The sequence below is a fragment of the Tenrec ecaudatus genome, unplaced genomic scaffold (genome assembly GCF_050624435.1).
Source record: "Tenrec ecaudatus isolate mTenEca1 unplaced genomic scaffold, mTenEca1.hap1 Scaffold_546, whole genome shotgun sequence".
NCBI classification, from domain to species: Eukaryota; Metazoa; Chordata; class Mammalia; order Afrosoricida; family Tenrecidae; genus Tenrec; species Tenrec ecaudatus.
Genome location: NW_027459457.1, coordinates 700,766 through 711,237, shown reverse-complemented (window position 1 = coordinate 711,237; position 10,472 = coordinate 700,766).

Below are 10,472 nucleotides of genomic sequence, written 5' to 3'. Positions count from 1 at the left end.
TGAAATGGGTTATGCCAGACGAGTGTTTTGCCTTAAACAACAACAAAAACTTTCTTGGGAGTCCTACTCAGTATCTTTCACCTACACATATTTGGCCCAAACTAGGTCAAATGCATATGCATAGCTTCAAGGGAGCCTAGGAGTGAGCGATTTAATAGGTACATTATCACCCTAAACAAAATTGAGCTTCTATTAGTAGTAAGAATGAGAAAAATGGATACTGTTGAGGCATATAGCAGGGTTGGGTAGAATTCTATTTTGTGTCTTAATTTACATTTTGAATGAACTCAGAAAAAGTCATAGAGAGTAGAACAAAGGGATGGATGTGCATCCAACCACCTCAACTACTCATTTCTTTTCATGCTCTCCCTCTAGCTTCCCTGAATAGTTCTTGGTTACACATTGGGCTGCTAATTGCACGGTCGGTATTTTGAAATCAACGGCTGCTCTTCGGGAGAAAGATGGGACTCTACTCTGTAAAGAGGTACAGTCTCAGAACCTCACAGGTACAATTTTACCCATGTCCTGTAGGGTCGATATGAGTTAGCAGTGATTCAATGGCAGTGAGCTTGGTTTGGATAGATCTGTGGAATCTTAGGATGGAATAGTTTGAATACACAGAAAAAAATTCAGTGGAATCATAACCCTCAAAATAATTACCCTCTAAAGCCACAAAGATCAACTGTGTCCAGCATGGTGACAGTTTAGCATATGCCATGGGCACATTGCTCATATCCCAGTGTTGTTAATCAACAAAAACTCACGCACTGCCACTTATAGTGACCTATGCACAATAGAATAAAAGCCTTTCTAGTCCTGTGACATCCTCACAATGGTCATAGTTTAGCCTATTGTTACAGCCACTGTGTTGATCCATCTCATTCAGGGTTTACCTGTTTTTTGATGATGCTCGACCAAGTATTTTGTCCTTTTCTAGGGACTAATTTCTCCTGATACCATGTTCAAAGTATATGAAATGGAGTTTAACCATCCTCACTTCTAAAATACATTCTGGCTGTACTTATTCCGGGACAGTCCTCTTTGTTCTGCTGGGCATTCATGGTATATTCAATATTATTTGCAACATCATATTTTAAAGGCATCATATTTTCTTCAGTCTTCCTTATTTATGGTCCATCTTTCACATGCATATGTCAAACATTACCATCAAGTCTATTCTTATTCATAGTGACCATATAGGGTTTCCAAGGCTGTAAATCTTTACAGGGTCAAATAGCTTCCTCTTTCGTCTGTGGAGCAGCAAGTGGGTTGAACCACCAACCTTGCTGTTAGTCATTCAAACCATACCAGACACTGAAATTAAAACTCCTTTCACATGCATCTAAGGTGATTAAAAATATCAAGGCTAAAAGCAGGCATAACTTGCTAATACCCAGAGTAAAACATTTGCTCTTTCACATTTTAAAGAGGTCTTTTACAACAGATTTTTCCATTGAAATACTTTGATTTTATTGACTGCTGCTTCTGTGAGTATTGATTGTGGGTCCAAGTAAAATAGAGTTTAGCTACATTTCTCTATTTGTAATGATGTTGTGGGTTTATATTTGTCAAGTTGAGATCACATTTGTATTCTTAGTGTTGAAGACTAATTTATACAGAAGGTGTACTATATGAGCTTTATCAGTAAGTACTTAAAGGCCTATTGACTTTCAGCCAGCAAGATTGGGTCATCTGCATAACACAGGTTGTTAATGATTCTTCCTCCAATCCAGATGCCTCAACTTCTTCATACAGAGCAGCTTCTCAGATTATTTGAATAAGTATAGTGTGATAGATAGGTAGGTTTATAGTGCCAACCTGGCCAATAAGAACATGTGGGATTAATAAGTTTGCAGTTTGATTAGTGGGCAAAGAGATAAATGGCTCAGCAAACCACACCTATCTCTCAGTTGCTCTCTGGTGACCAGACCAGTGTGTGGCTGCCTTACCTAGTTCTGCAGTTTGCTGCCTGGCTGTACTGCCATATTTACTGTTGCATCGAAGTGAGTTAAACTGAGTCCTCTGTACTGCTATGTTGACTAATTAGCTGTTATAGTCCTTCGTGTTCTATCTATCTATCAAATCATAAATGTCCTGGTTTTGTTTCTCTAGAGAACCCTGTCTAACACATATGGTGAAAGGATATAACCACAACACACAATCTCCTGATTTTAAACCACGCAGTAGCCCCTTGTTCTATTCGAACCACTTACTGTCGGTTTATGTACAGGTACCACAGGAGCACAATTAAATGTACGGGAATTCCCATTGTTCTCATATATATTCATATGCTACCCAAAGTTTGTTATGATACACAGTAAAATCCTCTGCATAGTCAATAGTACATAAGTAAGCATTTTCCTTGTATCCTCTGTTTTCAGCCAAGGTCCATCTGAAATCAGCATTGATAAACCTTGCCTCATGCCCTCTTTTAATACAGCCTGGATTTCTGGCAGCTTCCTGTTGACATATTGCTGTAACTACTTTTAAAGTTATCTTCAATAAAATTGTACTTGCATGTCATATTAATGTTATTTTACATTAATTTGCAGATTTTGTTGCATCATGTTTCTTTAGAATGGACACAAATATTAATCACTACCAGTTGGTTGGCCAGATAGATATCTTCCAAATTTCTTGACATGGATTATCACTGCATGAGCGTGTTGAAATATTTCCATTCCTATCCCTTCCTTGCTTTTCACTAATGCTTACAGTGCAGCTTCAACTTCCTCTTTGCCTTTTGAACTAGTAGAACCTCAACTAATTCTTGGGTACAGAGACTCTGTATACTCCTTCCATATTCTTTGGATTCTCCCTGCATCATTCAATAGTTTGATAAATAATCCTTGAACATTTTAATCCAAGGTTTGGATTTTTTCTTCAGTTCTTTCAATTCATGATATGCTGACTGTACTCATTCCTTTTTGCTTTCCTAATTCCAGGTCTTTACATGTTACAATATAATTCTTTACTTTATCTTCTCAAGCTGGCCTTTCAAATTTTTCTGTTCAACTCTTTTATTTCATCATTTCTTCCATTTGTTTTAGCTGCTTTAGGTTCAAGAGCAAGTTTCACAGTCTCCTCTGATATCCACTGTAGTATTTTCTTTCTTTCCTGTATTATTAATGATCTTTTTGAAGCAGCATATGTACAAACTCGCTTGATCTAATTGATTTATGGGTTGTTATATTATCTGTCAGAGCCCCCATTATAATGTGTTCTTTTTTTGATAGCAACACAAACTCACTGCCATGGAGTCAATTTTGACTCAGTCTAGAACACCCCCTGTGGTTTCCTCACTTGCTATTCTTTAAGGAAAGAGAAAGCCTTTTCTTGCCCTGCAGAGTGGCTGGTGGTTTCAACTATTGACTTTGAGGTTAGCAGGCACCATAGCACCATGATTCCTAAGGATGCTGATAGAAAGGGAGAACCTTGTGGAACATAATTTAAAATTCTTTAATTATGTAGACTTACTTAACTGGAAGAGTCCCAGAGACTATGACCCTGAGTTACTCTTAAAACCTTGAATTGAAACTGTCCCCTGAAGTCATCTTTAAACTAAATAACAATTTAGCTCTTAAAGGATTGCATCCTTGAGTATTCCAGTCTTTAAAAAATCAACACAAATCTAAATGGGCTACAGATAATTCAAAATATATGTGAGAGGGTTGTGGCAGAGAGATTAATAAAAAGAAAGGAAACACCTAGAATTGAAAGAACAAGAATGTTAATTCAATATGAAGAGTGTGACCAATGTCACTGAACATTGTGTCCAGAAAGGGTTGAAATGGAACAGATTTTGCTTTGTATGTTTTCACATATCAAAATTAAATATTAGTAGAAAAAGAGAGAGACTCGCATCTGTTTGAGGCAGACTACCAAATACTGGGTTATATATAATGCTAAGTATTGAATATTATCCCATTTTCATATGGCAAGTATGGAAAGCCAAGGATGGAGTGAGGCATTCACAGGGGAGATGGCATTTGAATGATCCAGGAGTATGGCTAAAGAAGATGCTCATTCCCGAGTGTTTCCACTGGGTTCGCAAACACATCAGCAAATGAATGTCAAATAACCCGTCTCACCCTCTAACTCAGAGCTGTGCAACCAAACTCTCTTCTATGATGAAAATGTTCCAGAGCAGTGATTCTCAACCTGTGGGTCGCGACCCCCATGGGGTGGGGGTGGGGTCGAACAATGCTTTCACAGGGGTCATCCGATTCATCACAGTAGCAATATTATAGTTATGAAGTAGCAACAAAATAATTTTATAGTTGGGGGGAGCACCACAGATGAGGAACTATATGAAAGTGTCACAACATTAGGAAGGTTGAGAACCACTGTTCCAAAGGTATGATATCCAATCTGGTAGCTACTACATTTTATCAGGAAAGACCAGTCCATGGAAAGGGACATCATGCTCGGTAAAACTGAAGGTCCACAAGAGAAGAGACTGACCATCAAGGAGATGGGCTGACACCATGGCTGCAACAATGGACTGCAACCTAACAACCATGGCGAGATTTGGCACAAGATCAGGCAGTGTCCTCAAAGTAACATCCTTGATCTTCAGTCTTTTTAAAAGATCTGTTGTAGCACATTTAGCCAATGCAACGTGTCATATGATGTCTTCACTGATGCTTCCTTGAGCATTGATCTGGCTTAGGGTTTAAAAACTCCCCTTGGCTTCTCAATCATACAGGAGGCCCACACAGTGATCATCTTTCCTCACTACACAGAGTGTCATGCCCCACTCACAGTGGTCTCCTTGCTGTTCCAGGAAGAAGCTTGGAGAAGCCAATCACAAGGCCTTTTGCACTGACTGTCTCCTACCTGGAACACTTTCCCCACCGACAGATGGCCAATCCTGTGTCTTCCTGCCTTATTCAAGTACTGCACTGTCAATGAGATCTTCCTTGGCTGCGATGCACTTCTTGCCCCAAGTTTCCCATCCAGCACAGTTTAGTGAGAAAAATCTCACTGCTATTTGCAGGGGGGGGAGCCTCGGCACTGGCATCTCAGAAAATGGAGCATAATCAGAACAGAAATGTGACCCTACCTCTCATGCTAAAAGGCTGCTAACTGCAAGATCTAAACCACCACACCACCATCCACTTCTCAGGAGAAAGGCTGAGAGTTAGTCTCAGAAACCTACAGGGGAAGTTCTACCCTGTCTTATAGGGTCATTATGAGTCAGTATCAACTCAATGCAGTAAATTTGCATTTTGGGGGGCGCATTCTAAGGAGCTCTGGGTCACATACCCTGATCAATCCAACTGGCAGCTGCATCAGCTGGCTAAGGCTTCAAAAGACTGAGTAGGTAACCCAGAGCTCAGTGCTCTTGGCAGAAACTTGTGGGGGGTCAGAAGGACTTGAAGTGATGGTGTCCTTCTCAGTGGCCTCAAATAATCTTCTCCCCGGTCTGGGCATCAGCATCTTCTTTGCAAAATGGGATGATTGCATTAGAGAACCACTAAACTCCTACATACCTGAGCAACCAGGAAGCAATTGTGAATCCTGGAGAGGAGCAAAGACTATGCGGGTGGCTCTGCAAATCTTGGGAAGCCTGGATACGATGCGGCTGGAACTGTCCACTGCGAGGCACCAAGAATCCCGAGAGCTGTAGTTCAGGTCTCCCCCTTGCCTGTGTACCATGGAAGATTTAATAAATGTTCTCCTCATGCTACCTTTCGGATCCTTGTTGGCAAAGAGGCAAAATCCCTTCACATTGGCCTGTTAACTGCAGGGTTGGCAGTTCAAACGCACCTGCTGCATTCCTGTAGAAAGGGCAGCTTTCAACTCCCACAAGAATTGTTGTTTCAGAAATCCACAAGGACAGTTGTATCCTGTAACTATGGGTCAGAACTGGCACAATAGCAGTGCGTGATTGAGCTTTAAACTACATTTGAGACTGGGGTCTATTTTGAATTCCCCTACCTGTCCATTGGGTGTCATGGGAAGAAAGTAGATAGGAGAAAAAAGGGTAGGAGGCAGTGAGGGATGAGGGTAGAATGTACTGGAGTAACACATTCTGGCAGAAAATTGTGTGTATGTGTGTGTGTGCGTGTTCTATTGTAATTCACACAGATTATGGGTGAGGGAGGGAACGGAAAAAGTAAATATCCATGAAAAAGAAAAAAAATTTCTTTGGTGATTTTCCTTTTGTTGAGCTAAGGGATGGAGAATGTACTGCATGGGCATGACCAGCCACTGGACCAGTGTGCTGTTAACACACCCTCCTGCCTTTGCATGCTGGGGGCCTCTCTGTAAACAGAAGTGACTTGTGACTTCTGATTTCCTGGGGCTCTAAAGAGAACCCGAGAATAGAAGTTCTAAATCGTGAACAAAGAGGAGACAAAGGGTTAATGAGAGGACAGAAGTTTGAAGTTTCATTGGATGAACACAGCGCCAGCATCCAACAAACATGCCAAAGGCTGAACTCTGCCAGGAAGTAATGAATGAGCACTGCCTTTAGCCCGTGTCCTCACTCTCCCCGTCTCCTGCACTCCAAGCCGGCCTCACTAAGAGTAGTCAAAGGTGACATGGTGGTCCTTTCATCTCTCTCTGACCCCTCATGCTGCCTTCACCTCTATCCAAGTTGCTTCATCCTTCCCCCTTCTCCCTGATCTTCCTCGTGGAAAGATCTAATTCATACTAACTGGTAAAAGTCAGTTAGCACACAAGAAAGAAGACATCTCCTTCCTCAGCCTATGCTGCAGAAAAGGAAACTCGGGCTTGAGCTCATTTGCCCAACTGTCAAAGGTCCCATCACGGGCAGGGCCATGATGTGAAAATTCAAGCAAGCAGCCCCAGAGCCAGAGCTCCCAACCTTCATCCACTGCAGTTCAAGGTCATGGGGTGAAGTGGTGAAAAGCTAACCAAAAACTGGGAGTCAATGTAGATACCAAAGGCTTACTTGCCAGGGCACTCACTCACTGCCATTGAGTCAATGCTGACTCATAACAACCCTATAGGACAGGGTAGAATTCCCCTGTGAGTTACTGAGGATGTATCTCTTTATAGGAATAGAAAGCCCCATCTTTCCCTTGTGGAGTGGCTAGTGGTTTTAAACTGTTGCACAAAGCATAAGCATGACACCATCAGGACTCCAAAACATGCCAGGGCAATCAATGGTTCTGTGAGATCTCTCAGGATAGAGATATACCTTGCTCCTTGGCTACACACGAGAAAGCATTCACCTCCAAGCCTAGTTTGTGATCCAAGTGAGTTTTATGAGAATTAGAAGAAGTTTCAGGTTTATAAAGGCACCTGCAGGGCTCTTCAGAAATGTGCATCTCCTTAGAAGCTTCCCTGAAAGTCACGAGGTCTGCTCTGTGCTCCTGCCTTTTAAATTACTCCAAGAGGTGGGGCGTGCTGGTGACCCTGGTTGAACTCATTGGCTGAACTGAATTCACCTGGCCTTGGTGGGCCAATTCAGGTGCAGAACACACCCAGGTGTACCTCTCCTTCCTGGCTGGGAACCTGAGCCTTTGAGCATGCGCAGTGGACTACTCGTTCATGGGACAAAGGCTCAGACTGCTGACCATGCGTAATGGATGCCTCAGTCCCTAAGATAAACTACCTAGCAGTTCCAAAACCCCACTGCTGTGTAGTGTTCATGAACTTTGGCAGGAACACATCCTTACCACGAAGAATCCTGGTGGCCCAATGGCTAAGCACTTGGGCTTTAGACCGCGGTCAGTAGCAATGCATGAGAAAAAGGTCTTGCCATTGTAAACATTCCACCCCACTGCCATCAAACGCAAAGGACCTCTGGTGACATGGCGGGCTACTCACAGAGCTACTAAATGCAAAGTCAACAGTTCTAACCCACCAGCTTCACTGTGGGAGAAAGATGAAGCTATCTCTTCCTATAGAGACATAATATCTCAGAAACCTATAGGGAAAATTCTACCCTGCCATGGACTACTAAACGAACAACCTAATCTGTCTTGGAAGAAGTCAGGCCAGAGTGCCATTGACAGCATATATGGCAAGATTTTGCCTCCCAAATATGTTGGACATATTGCCTGGAGAAGGACATCCTGCTTGGTATAGTGGAGGGGCAGCACAAAAGAGGAAGACCCTCAACGAGCTGGATTGACACCGTGGCTGCATCAATGGACTCAGGCAGAGAACAAATGTGATGATGGTGCAGGACCTGGAAGTGTTTGGTTCTGTTGTGCATAGGGTCACTTTGGATCAGAAACCACTCAATGGCACCCGACAGCAACAACAACAAGTATATAAGATCACCATGAGTTGGAATCAACTCGACAGAAAGTGGGCTTTGGGTCTGTCATGGAACCAACCCTGGCTCATGGCGACCCAATCATGGGATTCTGAGGCTGTAAATCTTCATGGGAGCAGAGGGCCTCGTCTGTCTCCTGCGGAGCAGCTGGTAGGTGTGAACCCCTGACTTTGCAGTTGACAGTCCAACACTTCCCTTAAAGTACCCCCCGGGGCTCCTTTGGTAATGATGACAGACTAGGAAACCCAATGGGGACATTTCTACTCTGTCACATGAAGGCATCCTATGCAGAATGGGCTCAACGGGAACTAACACCAACCCCACCACTTTTAACACCATCCCAACCTTACAGACTGTGCTAGGCTCTTGAAGGAATTGACTTTTTGCACTCCCACTGAGCGAGCTATGAGCATGCATGCCAACACGTAACTTCCGGTCCTGAACTAGGGATCAGCTGCACATGTAAGGATGTGCTTCTAAGGTGGAAGGAAGTCAAGAGAGGGTATCTGGAAGCAGGAAAAGCCAGGAAGCAGGAGTCACTTAGGCAGACCCCTTTCCTAAACCAACTTAATTAGCATATCACAGATCCTGGCTCAGAGGTGATGTTCAAAGAAGAATTTTTGACTGAATACACAAGGGAAGAAAGAGAATAAGTGAACACAGAAATGTGCTAATGACCAAATTGACTCACAGTTCCGACCCTGCTCTTCTTCTTCCAGGTTCTTCTCTAGTTGCTAATGGTATTTGCTCGACCTCTCACAAGCACAAAAGGAGCCCTGGTGGCCTAGCGGTTAGGCAGTGGGCTGCTAACCACCAAACTAGCAGTTCTAAATTAGCAGGCATTCTGAAGGAGAACAACAAGCTGTCTGCTCCTTTAAAGAATTACAGTCTTGGGAATGCACAGTGGTAGCTCTACCCTGGCCCATAGGGCTGCTCTGAGTCTGACTCGACTGGACAGCAGTGAGTATGGGTTTGGTTTGGTTTTCACAGGTACCCCGATCCGTTGGTGGTCTTGGTAAATTGCACACGCTGGTTCAGTGGACCTTGTGTAGGGCTTGAGAATTTGCACTTCTAACAAGCTCCTGATGTTGCTAGTCTGTGACCATATTTGGGGTGGCAAGGCTCTGGACTACCCGGGTCTCCCTGGTGCCTGCTGTCACAGCGCAAGTTCCCAAGAGTGCACCGCTACTTATTTCTTTGGAATGATTTGGACTGAGTTTTCCCAGCCAATTCATCAAGGTTTTTGGCTATTTGTTCCATGACACTGAAAAGTTTGGACCTGACATACGCAGCTCAGGCTGTATTATCTATCTTCTCTGCCCTCTTGGATTGGAGATGGATCACCTATGAAGCGATGAGGGTAAGATGGGTTGGGTGTCCCCGGGTAATGTGAACAGTTAGCACGCTCAACCACTGCTGATTAAAAGGTTTGCGGTTCAAATCCAAGGCCCCTCAGAAGAAAGGCCTGCTGATTGACTTCTGAACGACCAGCCTTTGAAAGCTCTGTGGGGTCCCGTGGTGCTGACCCACACGGCGTCACCGTGAGTTGGAATGGACTCCTCAGAAACGGGTTTAGTAAGCAGCACAAAGAGGAAACTCCTTGGTGAACTGGAGGACACGGTAGCTGAAACCATGGGCTCCAACATACTACCCCTGAGGCTGGCAAAGGACCGGGCAGTGCTGCCTTGTGTTGCAAAGAAGGTCCCTGTGATGTCAGAATGATTGGACAGCACTAACAACAACAAAGGATGTCAGGGCCCTTCACTTCCCCAGACCACTGACCAGGTTCAAAGACCCGCATGCGAGTATAGTTTCACAGTTAGATGTGTTTAGAAAAAATAATGTTTGCAAAAGTAAAATCTTGGTTTACATTTTACAGAGCATGCACAATGAGTAGAACGCTTAAGGTCCACCGGAACCTGTTTAGGGTCCCCTCCACTTGCTCACCACCGATAAGTCGATTCTGACTCATATTGATCCTACAGGAGAGGTTAAAATTTCCCCTGTGGGTATTTGTGAAACTATAGCGCCTTATGGGAATAGAAAGCCTCCTCTTTCTCTGCAGCTGGTGGGTTCAAACTGCCAACCTTGTCTTTAGCAGCTCAGGACTGACTTGTATCTCTATGAAACCAAAATCTACCTCACTGCCAGGGAGGTGATGCTGACTCATAGTGACCCTATGAGGCAGAGTAGATCTGTCCCTGTGAGGTTCTGA